Below are 13,106 nucleotides of genomic sequence, written 5' to 3' on the forward strand. Positions count from 1 at the left end.
ATGGGCAGCCATGGGGTGAAGTGGGAAGGACTCATGTTTGATAGGAGAGGAGCTGCAAGCCCGCAGAAGCAGCAAGTGTCAGAGCTGTGCCAGGTGATGTTCGGAGCCGCTCCTTAGGCTGACCCATCAGTTTTGTGCCCAGCCTGAGCCCAGAGCTCAGGACGGAGCATCACAAGGGTGCTGGTAGGAGTGGGGATGGGGTCCGATGCAGTCACCCATCAGGAGGCTGCAGATGACAGGGTGCCCGAGCTCTCACCCACAGTGAGCTGCTCTGTGGTAAGGTACTAGTGCTGGCATGGGGTGGTGGGTGGCATAAGAGCCAGGGACATGGCAGAGGCTGGTATGGGTGCATGCTGAGTGGCCTTGGAGACACTACAGGACTCAACCCCCTTAACCCTGCAGCTTCCTCGCCAGGATCAGGGCATCTGGCCAGGATGCTTTCCTGACAATGGCTGTTATCCATGCGTAGTTGCTCTTACAAGCTGGAGGGGACATGGTGTTCCCATCTGAGAGCCTCTTGAGGTCCCTTTGGTGGGGTGTTTCCAGGGCTGTTGTGGTTGGCACACCTGCAAAGGCAAGTCCCCAAGGTAGGTCAAAGCAGAGCGCTTGCTGCGGAAAGGGAAATTAATTATAGGTGCTTTGCTGCACTCAGAGCAACTGCAGAGGCTGATGTTTGTCCTGTTGGCCGATAAACTAATTGTAATGACAAAACCTCAACAAAAGCAACGCTCTTAAATGCTTTCTTAATAATTCTCAATAATTACTTGACGTCAGTGCCCAATACAAATTTCAGAGAAGGGAAGTTGCTGTTGAGTGCCCGGTACCTTTGCTCCTCCAGTCCCTGCGCCTGGGTTCCTGCCGCCTGATGAATCCCACAGAAACGCTCGGAGAAGGCCAAGCCCAATGTTTTTAAAGGAAAACATTAAGTAGCAAAATAGTGATTATTGACGTGTGTGTCCACAGGGAAAAGAGGAGGGAAGCTGAGCCATTGCTCAGCCCTGCTGCTCCCGGCTGAGCCGCTAGCAAAGGATGGCAATGCTGACAGGCAGGCACCCAGAAGGGTGGCACCCATGGGAGACCCTTTCCTGCCCTTCCAGTGCTGGTGAGCCCCCAATGGGGTGCTCTTCTGGGGACAGCATGAGAGAGAAGACACTTTCCCAGGGAGTCCTTGTTCAAGGGGTCTTTGAGACCCTGCTGAGTGTCCTGCACCCATGGAGGGTCACCTCCCTCCCACAGGCAGCTGCCACGTGCCTCTTCCTCCTCCTCCTTCTCCTCTTTCTTTTCCTCCTCCTCCTCCTTCCCACGGCCTGAGGGCAGCATCTCCCGTCCCAGCACTGCCAGGCCTGGATGTTTCACCAGCTGCATTGTACCGGGTGGGAGTCAGGGGGACCCTGTCCCTCTGTTGCTCAGTGGAGCCTTGGGAAGCCTGCCATTCACCCTCCCTGCAGTGCTCCTGCCTGCAGTGCAGTGCCGGCAGGGTTAATGTCCTTCTCCTCCTCCTCCTCCTCTCAGCTTCACAGCCATCTTAAAACCACTGGAGCCAGAGCTGTGCAGTCCCCGTTCCCACTCCTTTTACAGTATGGGCCGCTGGCTGGCCAGGGAGCCCAGCCGGCTCCTCCACTCCTCCAGCTCCTTTCCTTCTTTGGATGTCCTTGTGCTTGCTGCCCAGGCACAGCTCGCTCCCATGGGACCCGTGGCCCTGGCGAGGGTCGATGGCTGGGGTGTGGGGCAGGGGGTGGCAGGCATGGGGGGAGAGTTTTGCAGAGGTTTCTCCAGGATGGCACTGGATGTCTGCCAGGATGGATGCCAGCAGCTCCCGGATATGGTTAGCACTCAGTGAGCCCTTTATCCTGGTAAATCCCTTGGCAGGCGTTAGCAAAATCCTCCTGCGGGGAAAGGTGGGAGAGGGTCACTGTTGTTAGTGGAGGAGGGTGGCACAGACAGGAGACATGAGCTGGTTAGGGTGAAGAAGCCTGTTGCAGAGCATCCCATCAGGGCTGGGGACAGTGCTTCCTCCAGGAGGACCTGGCACATGTCACCATCCCAAATGAGCTGCGGTCCTGGGTGGGCAAAACAGTGGTGCCATAGGAGACCCCCCCAGCCCAGTGAGCTGCAGGCAGGGAGGGCAGAGCCTTCTGCAGCTCTTCCCCCATCTGCTACCCCTCACATCTGCACTCAGGGGTCCCACGGGTGTTTGCTGGCGGCCGTGGGAGAGTTCCTGGAGCATCTGCTGCTGCTGCTATCCTGACAGAACAGCAGCACGTGCTTCTGGCTCGGCATCCTCAGCGCTCCCTGGCCTGTTACCCAAATACCAGCTGCTGCCCAAGGGTTTATGCCCCTGTGAGCATGGGGAAAGCAGGGGAAAGGCCTCTGAGCTGAGGAGGGAGGCAGAAGCAGGGCGTCCACGCGTCCCCTCTCTGCTGCTTCAGCACGTCAGCACAGGGAGGAGGAGGTCATCCAGAGATCATGTTTGGGTTTTGGGTTGCTGTAAGTCTGTGTGCACAGGATGGTCCCTGAGCAGGGAATGAGGAGAGAAGGGGGAGCAGCCCCCAAAGGCATGGGGAGGTCTCTTGATGTGCTGCCTTGTGAGCCCAGACATTCCCCCCAAAAGAAGGGCTGTTGCCATCTCTAAGATCTGGCTGAGGGATGTACCATGGGACTGGCGGCTCACCCTGAGTGTGGGGATGTGGTGACAGTTGCCAGGGCTGGGCTGAGGGATGTTCATGGGCACAGGGCTCTTCCTGCCATGCTGCTGTGGGTACCCATGGTCCATTGGCAGGAACAGTCTTGCTGCAGCCCCCATGGCAGTTGGGACACTCCATGGGCATCAAGGACCCCCCAGTTGTAGGGTGGGTTTTCAGCTGCCCTGCATGAGCGCAGTGGGGGAAAGACCGGCTGTGCTGGGGAGCCGGGGGCTGTTTCCTTTGGCTGGTGCCATGGCAGGGGGCAGGAGTCGTGGCCGAGGCCAACAGTGCTGGCAGCAGGGCGCCTTGGCCACCCAGGAGCCGGTGTCCTAGCGTGAACCGGCCTGCCGGGAGCGCCGGCAGCAGGAGGCAGGATGCCTGGAGTTCCCATCCTGCTTGGCCCTGTCTCAATGGGACTCAGTGCCAAGAGCTGGGGGGATGGCTGCTACGAGCAGCCAGCAATGCCTCGGCCCAGCCTGGCTTTCCGGCTGCGCAGGGATAGTGCCTGGCTTGCAGTGCATCCCCAGTGAGTAAAAACCCCTGTTCTTCCCAGATGTGGTGATGGAGGTAGCAAGCACACAGGCTGGGCTTGATGGCTTAGGCAGCATGGCTCCCTGCCCCTTCTGCCTCTTGCACAGAGCTTTTGCTTTGATATCCCTGCCAGAGAGCAGCAGGAAAAGGTCCCAGGGGCTTGCTCTAACCAGGCAGGAGGCTTGTGGGCAGCTCACACCAGCTCTGCCATCTCTTGGGATGGCTCTAACAGGACCATGGGCTGGGGTCAGTGCTGGGATTTTTGTGGCAGCATCTTTGGGGTCCCACTGAGTCCCTCCCCGCGAATGCTCCCCCAAAGGAGCTCGGGCAAAGGAGCAGCTTGGTCCAGGGTGTGAGGCTGTGCAGGGCAGTGTGGGGTCTGCTCCCAGGGCATGGTGCCATGGCACAGCAGCTCACAGCTGCTTGTGAGTGTGGGCAGCAGCCAGCAGTGTTTTACAGCATCCCGGGATTCACCCTCTTGCTCCTGCCCGTGCCTCAGCTCCATAGCAGCTGCCTTTACACCATGTCCCAGAGCTGAGCCTGGCAGGATTTTGTGCTCTCCTGGGCATGCAGGATGCGTTTTCCATCCTCCTGTGCCTTCCCTGCCCTGAGCATTGACTCATTTCCCCCTGCACCACATTTCCCATCAGTGAACAGGGTCTCTCAGGAAAACCTTGGCAAGGTATCACAGGGGCTGCAGGTCCCCAGCAAATTTGGGGCATGTCTCCTTCCCTCTGGGATGTGCACAGAGGGACAAATCCTGGTGTGACCTGACTGTTTGGCAAAATCAATCCCTTGCTTGTAGTCCCAGGGAGAGAGTAAGGGCAGCTGGGTCGAGCACTGGCATCCGTGGCTGGTTTGGGTTTCATCAGCAGGGAAGCGGCGCATCCTTTTCTGGGATGCCTGGATGCCACCACTGCTCTCACCAGGAACAGGAGGAATCTTTATCCACCCAGGCAAGACCTGATCATGCCAGCACATCTCTGAACCGCTCTGGATGCCGAGTGGGGGGTTGGGACATGCAGCATTTCACCAGCAGACCAGCCCCGTTTCTCAGGAGACACACAGGGAGAAGGCTCATGGTTTATTTTATGCTCTGCGCCCTGTTTAAGCCAATGGGAGCTTCTGCATTGGCTGTGCACAGCCATGGGCGAGGGAGAGCGTTGGTGCAGGCCCCCCCAGCTCCTCTCACACCACATCCAGCGGCTGGCAGGGTAATAAATGAGGAGTCTATATTTAGATGCAGTGTCTGGAGAGGCGTCATGGCATTGCCAGTGGGTTTTACTACTGAGCGCAGGCAGGTTTCCCTGCTCCTCCAGCTTGCTGCCACCTTTGTGGAAAAAGCTCCACGAGGACACCCAGCACCAGCTGGAAAAACACCCCAAACAGAAAAACTGACACCTGCAACAGGATCTTGGCACCCTCTGAAGGATGCTTAGAGTGGAGCATCCTGGGGAGCCTTGGAAGGAGCTGGCTTGGGGCCGAATTAGTTTGGCAAAGGCCTTATTTTGTTGCACAGAAGTTTGTAGTAAAGAAATGTGTTGCAGGGATGGAGCCATCTCTTGTGGCACCCCACACTGGTGTCAGTTCCCCCCCGTACTGCTGCTGGTGCAGCCCGGTTGGCATCTCTCTTGTCTGTGCACTGGGCTGGCTGATCCCTCTCCCTTTTCCAATGTCTGGCTCTATAGCACTTCTCTCTCTCCACAATCCCACCTGGGCCCCCTGGGCTGGACACCATCTGTAGCAGGAGCCCTGCAGCCCTACTGCAGGCAGGCAGTTTCATCCCACTTCATCCTGCATTTCAGCACAGCATCGGTTATTGCTTCTAATCCATACGGTGCTGTACCCTCTGGCAGCAGCCTGGCTGCCCTGGCTGTGCCACTGGAGATGCTGGGAGCAGCCAAGGGAGGATAGGGAACATTTCTCTACCAGAGCCAGGGCTGCTGGGGCTCTGCTGACTCAATCAGTGGCATATGAAGTTCCCTGCAATCTGTGTTGAAATTTAAGGAGAGGTTGAAGTGTTGTGCAAAGGATGAAGAGCCCTGCGCAGAGCTGAGCTGCAGGCTTCCTGCTGTCTCAGAGTGTGAGGTTGGTAGTGGCTTGGGAACAACGAGATTTGCATAAAGGTGCCTAATGCTTGGATCTGGGATTTTTCCCCCATTTTGCAATGTGTCGGAAGCTGTTTGGAGCAGATGCTCTCCACCCTGGGGAGAGGTTCTGCAGGCAAAGCTAAACACTGAGCCATTGCCATGAGGCATGTGTGGCTGAGCCAGCTGGTGACAGATGTGGTGACCAGCTCTGCTTGAGGCCCCTTTGTGGCTCACAGCTCTGTGACTGTTTCTCCTGCACCCTTCCAAATGTCAATCACAGTAGATCACGGGGAGCAGTTTGCTTGGGTTCCTGCACCAAACCGAGGGTGCAGACAGGGTGGGAAATGCCATCATGGCTACAGTGCTGGGCAAAACTCACCAGCAATTGGGCAAATGGCTCCTTCCCTACCTCTACTGTACCCTGGGGTTTGCATGGCCCAGCTCTCTACTCCCGGCCAAGCGTGATGGGTGCGAGCTGTGCATGTATAACCTCTCCTCTGATTGCCTGCGCTACACGTGTGCACCAGCAAGACCGGGACGCTTGAGGACACCTCAAGGACTGTGGAACGTGCTAATGGAGCTGGTTCATAGCTGCACTGGGGAATAAGAGCACATGGTGCTGGGGGACAGTGAGCCCCCACGCCTCCTGGGGCAGCCCAGGGACGGAGAGCCCCTTGTGCACAGCACGCACAGCATGTTGTGTGGGGCAGAGACACTGCAGGAGCCTGGGCTGCTGCCCACAGGGACTGGCAGCCGTTTGGGGAGGAGGAGGAGGAGGAAGGCACCTGACTGCCAGGCAGCAGTCCAACTAGTTGAAACAGCTCCCGTTGTGGTTTGCATAACCCAGCGTGGCTCGGCCGGCTCTGAGAACATGTGGCTCCTCCCGGTCGCCCATGGTGGAAACCGCACTTGCAGAGGAGCCGGGATGGAGAGCCCAGGGGTTTGCTTGCTGTGCCCATGCTCGGAGGTGCAGGGAGGCCTCCTTCCCCTCCAGCAGCGTGTGAAGCCAGCTTTACTGCGGGCTCATCCTGCATGGCACAGGCAGGGTTCCTACAAGGTTCCCTCGCCAGTACCGTGTGCCCTGCCTCCCTGCCAGATACATCACGCACTCCTCCAAGGTGACATTGGAGGCTCTGCCCAAGGACATGTGGATGCGCTCCCACAGGGGAGCCTCAGACACAGGGAGCAGAGGCAGCAGAGAGAGACCGATGGCCTCTGTGGAGCAGGGAGATGGGCTGGATAAAAGCCAGCGAGAGGCAGAGGTGGTGGGGCTGGTAACTGGAGCTGCTCACATGATGGGGGTGCTGCTGCCAGGAGCCGGGACTATTCAAAGTGCATGAAGGTGGCACACCAGGCAGGTGCCTTAACCCCTGCAAGCCCGACATGGTCATTCGGAACATCTGGGACATGGCCAGGGCAGAGGTGGAAAGGGTCCACCTGCATGCTGGAAAGGACCCTTGGCTCTGATGCTCCTGACCTGGAGATGGATGCTGGGTCAGATCAGTTCCTGGTCACCAGGCTGCTGGATCCAGATTTCAGGTCTGGATTTCAGGCCAGCCTGCCCTGGGGTCTCTGGCTTTATGTTGATCTCTGGATTAGCTAGGGTCAAAAACGGGGGGAAAAAGGCTTGGGAGCAGACAAGCTCAGGGCAGGGTTGTGAGGGAGCTGGCGCAGGACGTGGAGTGGTAAAAGGGTCTGATTTAACCATAGGAAGTCATGTTTGTGGGCTTGAATCCCACTGATTTGGGGGGAGACGTTTCCCAGCCCCCATCCAGACCCTAGCTGCGTGTGCGTCTGCAGTGTGCCCCACTGGAGCCTGTCGGGCTGGGGTTTTGGGGAGGGGAGAGGTGTGGTCCCTCGCAGGTGAGGATTTGGAATAGTGCAAAGCTTTGTGTGTGGGGGTGATTGCCTGGGTGTGCATGTGCTCCCGAAGGAGTGTTTTGCCCTCAGAGGGATTTTTCTATCTGGAGATCTCAGTGCAGTTTCTTTCCGGGGTGAGTCAGTTGTTTGTGGGGCGGGAGAGGGGAGTGCCCAGTCCCGATGCTGGGAAGAGCTCGGAGGAGCAGCAGTGGTGGCAGCGCTGGCTCTAGGCTGCAGCTCCCACAGATGCTCCCTGCAGAGCCGAAAAGCAGGCAGAGAGCTCCCAACCTCGTGTCCTCAGGAGCAGGTGTCCTTGCTAGGACTCTGGCCACTTCCCAGGATGGCAGCAGCGCTCCAGTGCAGATCCAGGCACAGCAGAGCCTTGTGACGGTTGGTGCAGTGCCGGGAAATCCCCGGGCCAACAGGTTGTGCCAGTGAAAGCACGGCGGGTGCTGGCAGCAGCACAGCAGCCCAGAGGTGCTGCTCTGGGATCACGCCTCCACCATCACCTTGTGAGCCGTGTATATAGCCCGTGGTCATGGGACCTGCTGTGACCTGCTCTCATTTCACCTTCCCGTCTCAGTTTCCCCTCTGTAATAATTGGAATAGTATCAATACCGTTGGTGAGGTAATACCAGTGATTTCTTAGCACTTAGGATGCTCGACTGGAAAATGTGCTGCTGTTCAGTAACTCCCTTGCCCATCATTTTTCTAGGTGATGAAGGGGTGATGCAGCCACACCAATTCTCTGCAGTTTTGGGGTGCTGGGGCAAGCCCAGGACATGGCAGTGCCCATGCCGTGCCTGCTCCCTGCTGCCCTTTCACTGGCTTTCCCAGGGAACATAGGCAGAGTCGTGCCCGAGCAGAACCAAGTGGTGACCAGGTTGGGTGGTGATGCATCTCCTCCAGCCAGGGCACCTCCAGGGGACCCTGATGGTGGGGAGCAGTGAGGTGCCAGCAGCACTGCGATTCCATGGGGTGCCAGGGCCCCGTGCAGGGCAGCTGGCAGGAGCTGGCAGCAAGCGGATGCAGCAAGGGGTGGCCGGCAGCACCTGCCTGCCTGGCAGGGGAGGGCTGGGCAGGGCTGGTGCTTCCACCCCACCAGGATATGGGCCCAGGCATGCAAGGACAGGCCTGGTGGGAGGGTACGGACAGATCTGAGCATTTTTGCCTTTTCCACAGTGCTTTTCATCTTCAAGGCCTCGTGCCTCCAGCTGAAAACTTCAGTTTTAGGCTGGGCACAGTGGGGGCTCCCCAAAGGCCCCCCAGCAGAATGGACAGCACAGCTGGGGTCTGGCAGGAGGAAGGATCCAGTGAGGGTCACAGTGGTTGGCGATGCCACTGCATCATTGATGGTGGTTCCCTCCATGCCTGTGGCAGCAGAGCAACAGGGCTGGACCCATTGGGAGGTCAGGCTAATGCAGGAAGATCCTCCTTGTGCCTTCTTAACCCCGGCTTGAACCTTCCCAATCTCCCGCCTCGTCCTGATTAGCACTAAGAGGCTGCTTTGCTGCCGGGAACATGGGCAGCACTGAACAGTGCTGGGCACAGCACTGTCTTCCATGGTGGCAATGGCTCAGCACCTCTGAGCTTTGGAGCAAACCTTGAAGGCAAGCAGGAGACATGCTTTCCTTCCTTCCTTGCCTGCCACCTCCGTGGCAAAAGGGACTGGGAGTGCTGCTCGCCAGGGACAGGCTGCCCAGAGAGTTCCTGCTCTGTATGGTAGGGTCAGTGGGTCTGAAAAGGCACCTAGGGCTCAGGAGGGTGAAGAGCATCCTGCCAATGAAGGCCACAGACCTGGCAGAGGGTTAACATCAGGCTGTGATGTCCCACAGTGAGCAGGTTCTCTCCACCAGTTCTCAGATGTGTATGTAAAGGGACAGGATTGGGGCCGGCTTTAACCTCAGCTTCCGTGTCATAGCCATGGATCTGCTGACATGGAGTGCTAGAATGCTTTGGGAATTACAGCCCCCGCAGTGCCAAGCTGCTGCCTTCTGCTTGCTGCCACCCAGCAAGCCCTGTGTTTGGTGTCCCGAGCCAGGGGAAGAGTACATTTCTGTAATGATAGCTCACCCCGAGCTGGCCTGCCCTCCCTGCTGTTGCCCAGCCTCAAGCCAGCACCCCCGGAGCAGGGGTGAGTGGCTCCAGTACAACAAGAGAGACTGTCCTGCTGCCACATTTGCTCCCTGCTGCCTGCCCATGGACCTCGAAAGCCTCCCGCTTCCCCACAGTGCCTGTGCCAACCCCCAGTGATTCCCAGGACCAGAGGCTGAAGGTCCCAGCAAAGCCAACGGGAGCTTTTCAAGCACAACACTGCAGCAGGTCCCAGGCTGTGGGCATGGACAGGGAGCATGGCTTGGGCTGGTCTTGCCTGGACAGCTCTGGAGCTGGAGTGGGAGCCCAGCATGGCACAACACAGTGATGACCCACTCAGCAGCTCTGCTTTCCTCCTTGTGCTGCTGCAGGTTCAACCTCGCTCGTGGCGTGGAGAGCTGCAGGGACTGTTGCTCGCATCCTCCTGGCAGGGATTTGTTCCTGCAGCCAGCCGAGAAGGCTGAAGAGCTGCCAGTGCCAGGACAGACAGTGCTACAGAGCTGCAGTGGTGTGAGCTGTGGCAGGAGGATGTTTGCAATATCCTCTGGACAGAAAGGGCCTCTTGGAGCCCCTTCAGCCAAAGGCTGTCATGTGGCTCTGGCTGCCAGGACATCCGAAGAGGAAGGTCTGAAAATAATTGCCCCCTCATGTTTTCCTTTCAAAAGCAGGGAGTTGTCAGCATGGGGAATTTTTGTGACCAGCAGAGCTGGCTAATAGTCAGCCTCTCATGAGTCAGTGGTCTCAGTGCCCCGCTGGCCTCAGCCTCTGCTGGCATCCTCTGTTCAGAGCCTCTTGAGGTTGCCAGGCTGGTGCCACCTCTTGTTCCGTCCTTGCCCCATGTGGTGTAGTGGGGAGGTGAGCATCACGCTGGAGCACAGCTGCCTGCTCCTGCCTGGGCTGCTCTGCCCACAGCCAGGGCATCGCATGGCAGGGCTGGAGATGTCTCAAGCTGATGGAATATTTCAGTTTACCCTGTGGTTTTGTACCCGGCTCAGCATGTCGGTTGCTGCCTGTTGGGCCTGTGTTTGGCTTTGGGGCAGATAACAAGGAATTTCTTAGAAAACACCACTAAGGTTCAGGACCATACTGTGCCCTGCCTGATGCCATTGAGCCGTGTCAGTCCTGCTGCCTGCAGCAGCACCCATGGGTGACTGGAGCAAGGCTGGCAGCTGCTGGCACATGTGTATTTTGGGGTGCTGCTGTGTACTGTGCCGGGATCAGTGAGTGGTGGGCAGTGTTTGCTGGGCTGGCATGGGTTACTGCTGTTTGGATTGAGGGGTGCAGGATAAAGCTGTCACACTTGTGATGGGAGCACTGTCACCAGCATGCTGTGTGTGCCCGAGCGTGCTGGCACTGCTGGGACAGACCTCTGCCTGGCAGACCGTATCCTGGAGACATGGCAGCAGCCAGCACGGCGCAGCGTTGGCAGCAGCCGCAGTCAGCCTGTGCTGTTTCCATTAAGCAGTGTTGAGAGAGAAGCATCCCTCTTTGGGAACAGCCTGTTCCCTGCTCCGTCTATCTGCTGTGCCTCTCCTTGCATGGGGCGAAACAACCACGAGTTCTCCTTTTCTGCCCTTGTGTGGTGCTTGGCGGTGCTGCCTGTATGGCGGCGGTGCTGGAGGGTGACATGGTGGGAAGGTGCTTTGGGCTCTCTGTGGGGCATCCCCAGCTCTGCTGTAGCACCAGTGGGTCCTGCAGCCCTGGGCTGGCCCATCCCAGAGCTCAGACAGAAATAAAGTGGATCCTCTAATTTGGAATCCAAAAGAACAGCTCCCAGATTTAGTGTGAACATGCAGCTCTGTAACCTGTGATTTACTCTGCTGCTGCCCTTCTTCCTAAACCCGACACACCTTTGTTTGAAGTGTTCCAGCAGAATGTTGTTTATTCAGGGCATTATTACGAGTATCTCAGGCTCCTTTTTTCTATCCTGTGACTCAAGGATAGTTTAGCGCAATTTCTTCCATCTTTCCTCCATATCAAAGATATCCTGGCAAGTTCACATTTATTGTTTGCAGTTAATGGTTAATATTTCCTATTACTGGCAGCTCGTAGTTGGTCTTAATTACACCTTCTAATGTAAGACAAAAGTCAGCAAGTGAGACTACGTTGAGGCTCCGGCTCGGAGCCTGCCATGGAGCACCTCTTGCTCTGCAGGTCACAGGCTGCATTGACATTGTGGCTGCCCCACACGTGTCGGTGTGGGATGTTCCATGTGGGGTGTTCAGTGCACTGCTGCGGTGGCTCCCACATGTACAGCAATGCAGACAAGCAGCAGTTGTTTTTGAACAGTTTGAGTGGAAGAAAGGATCAACCTGCTATTTGTTTTGTCCAGCTTTAAATGCCAGTGCTGGTTTTTCCTCTGCTGGCTGGGCTGAAGCGTTAACAGATCAGTAGAACTAAAAAGAAATTAACCATCAACAGAGTGCAGAGGGCGAAATGCCCTGCTCCTAGCAGGACTGGGATGTTGCATGCGTCTGTGCAGACCTGGGAGCCTGGGATTCCAAGCTCCTCGTCCCCCCCAAGCTGGGGAACAGGGTGAGGGAGCAGCAGTCCGCTGCAGCACAGCCTTGCCTTGCACCCCTCTTGCCTCCCTCTGCCATGTCCCATCAGTGTGTTTGCAGGCAGGATCCCCGCTGCCTTCACTGCCTCCCGAGCAGGGACCACTTACCCTCTACTTTGGGGTTCTTAGGCTATAAATATCAGGGGGTGGCGAGGGGCAGCTGGGCCAAGGCACAACCCGACACCATCTCTCCCTCATTCACAGTGACATTTTGTCAAATGCCAGCGGGGAGGGGGTTGCTTATCTGCTGGCACACACTCTGGTGACCTTCACAGCTCTGGCCAGGTGCCTCCGTGCTGTATTTACACTTATTTATAGCTCTCTCCTCCATCCCCATCTCTGCTCTCCTTGCCAAACTGGAGGGGGGTGCCCACCCCACAGTGGTCCCTTTGCACTGAGAGGGAGCTGATGCATCCTTGGGGATGATGAGGGGCTGGCAGCATCCAGTTTTGCTGCTCCAGAGCACTGGTGGCCTGACCAGGGCTGGGTTTGGCCCTGGCACGGGTCACGGTGACTGCATGCCCCCATTGCCTGCTGGGCTGGCCGGGGAGGGTGCTGAGGGCCTGCAGCCCCTGGGCAGGGCTCGCTCTGCCTGAAGCAGCGAGTGTGGTGTGCAGTGGTGCCCAGCGCTGCGCCAGTGCCGCCTGCCCGGGTAGGAGTTCATCCCGGAGCCCGGCTCCCTGCGCGGCTGTAATCCCCGTTTCAAGCAGTCTGTGATTGCGGATTTCCCTGATAAGACCGGACTGCTCCCTCCAGAACCCCTGCAGGAGGATTTTATTTCCTTTCTAGAGACAAGCCTGGGGTGAGGGCGAGGAGGGGGAAACTCCCCGGCTGGCCATGAACACAGGCACCCAGCACCAGTGCTGCCCATGCTGCCAAGGGAGGGCTGGCGGGAGCCGGCGTTTCATGTTCTTGGCATTTCTCACCTTCTGCTGGGTTGGGTCCCAGCCGAAACGCTGCCGGTTAATGGGGGGCTCTGTCTCCAGCACGTGGATGTGTATTTATCCCCTCATGCTTTGGGTAGGAGGCTCCGTGCGGGGCTGAGTCACCGCTTCGGCTCCCCGGCGAGGATTTGTGCTGCCTGTTTCTGGCTGGTTCCTTCAGCCCCTTCTTTTTCTCCGTGCAGCAAAGCGGCGTGTGAGTGACAAGGCGCTTGCAAAGCATCCTGGGGCCATGTATGCGGGCGGCAATGCAAATCTGCCCTGCCGGGCTTAAACAGGATTAAGTTCCCTCGCGGGCTCTGCTCACATCCAGCACCGCTTGCCCGCCGGCAGGCTTCAGAAGCTG

General features: G+C 57.7%; 1 protein-coding gene across 1 annotated transcript in view; it reads left to right on the top strand.

The window, feature by feature from the left end:
- PPARGC1B (PPARG coactivator 1 beta) overlaps positions 1–13,106 on the top strand; it is a 44,048-nt gene that overhangs the window by 14,735 nt on the left and 16,207 nt on the right. The window lies entirely within an intron of this gene.

This window comes from Pezoporus wallicus, unplaced genomic scaffold, assembly GCF_028554395.1.
Source record: "Pezoporus wallicus isolate ANWC-B61680 ecotype Strahan unplaced genomic scaffold, APGP_CSIRO_Pwel_v1 contig_4309, whole genome shotgun sequence".
NCBI lineage: Eukaryota > Metazoa > Chordata > Aves > Psittaciformes > Psittacidae > Pezoporus > Pezoporus wallicus.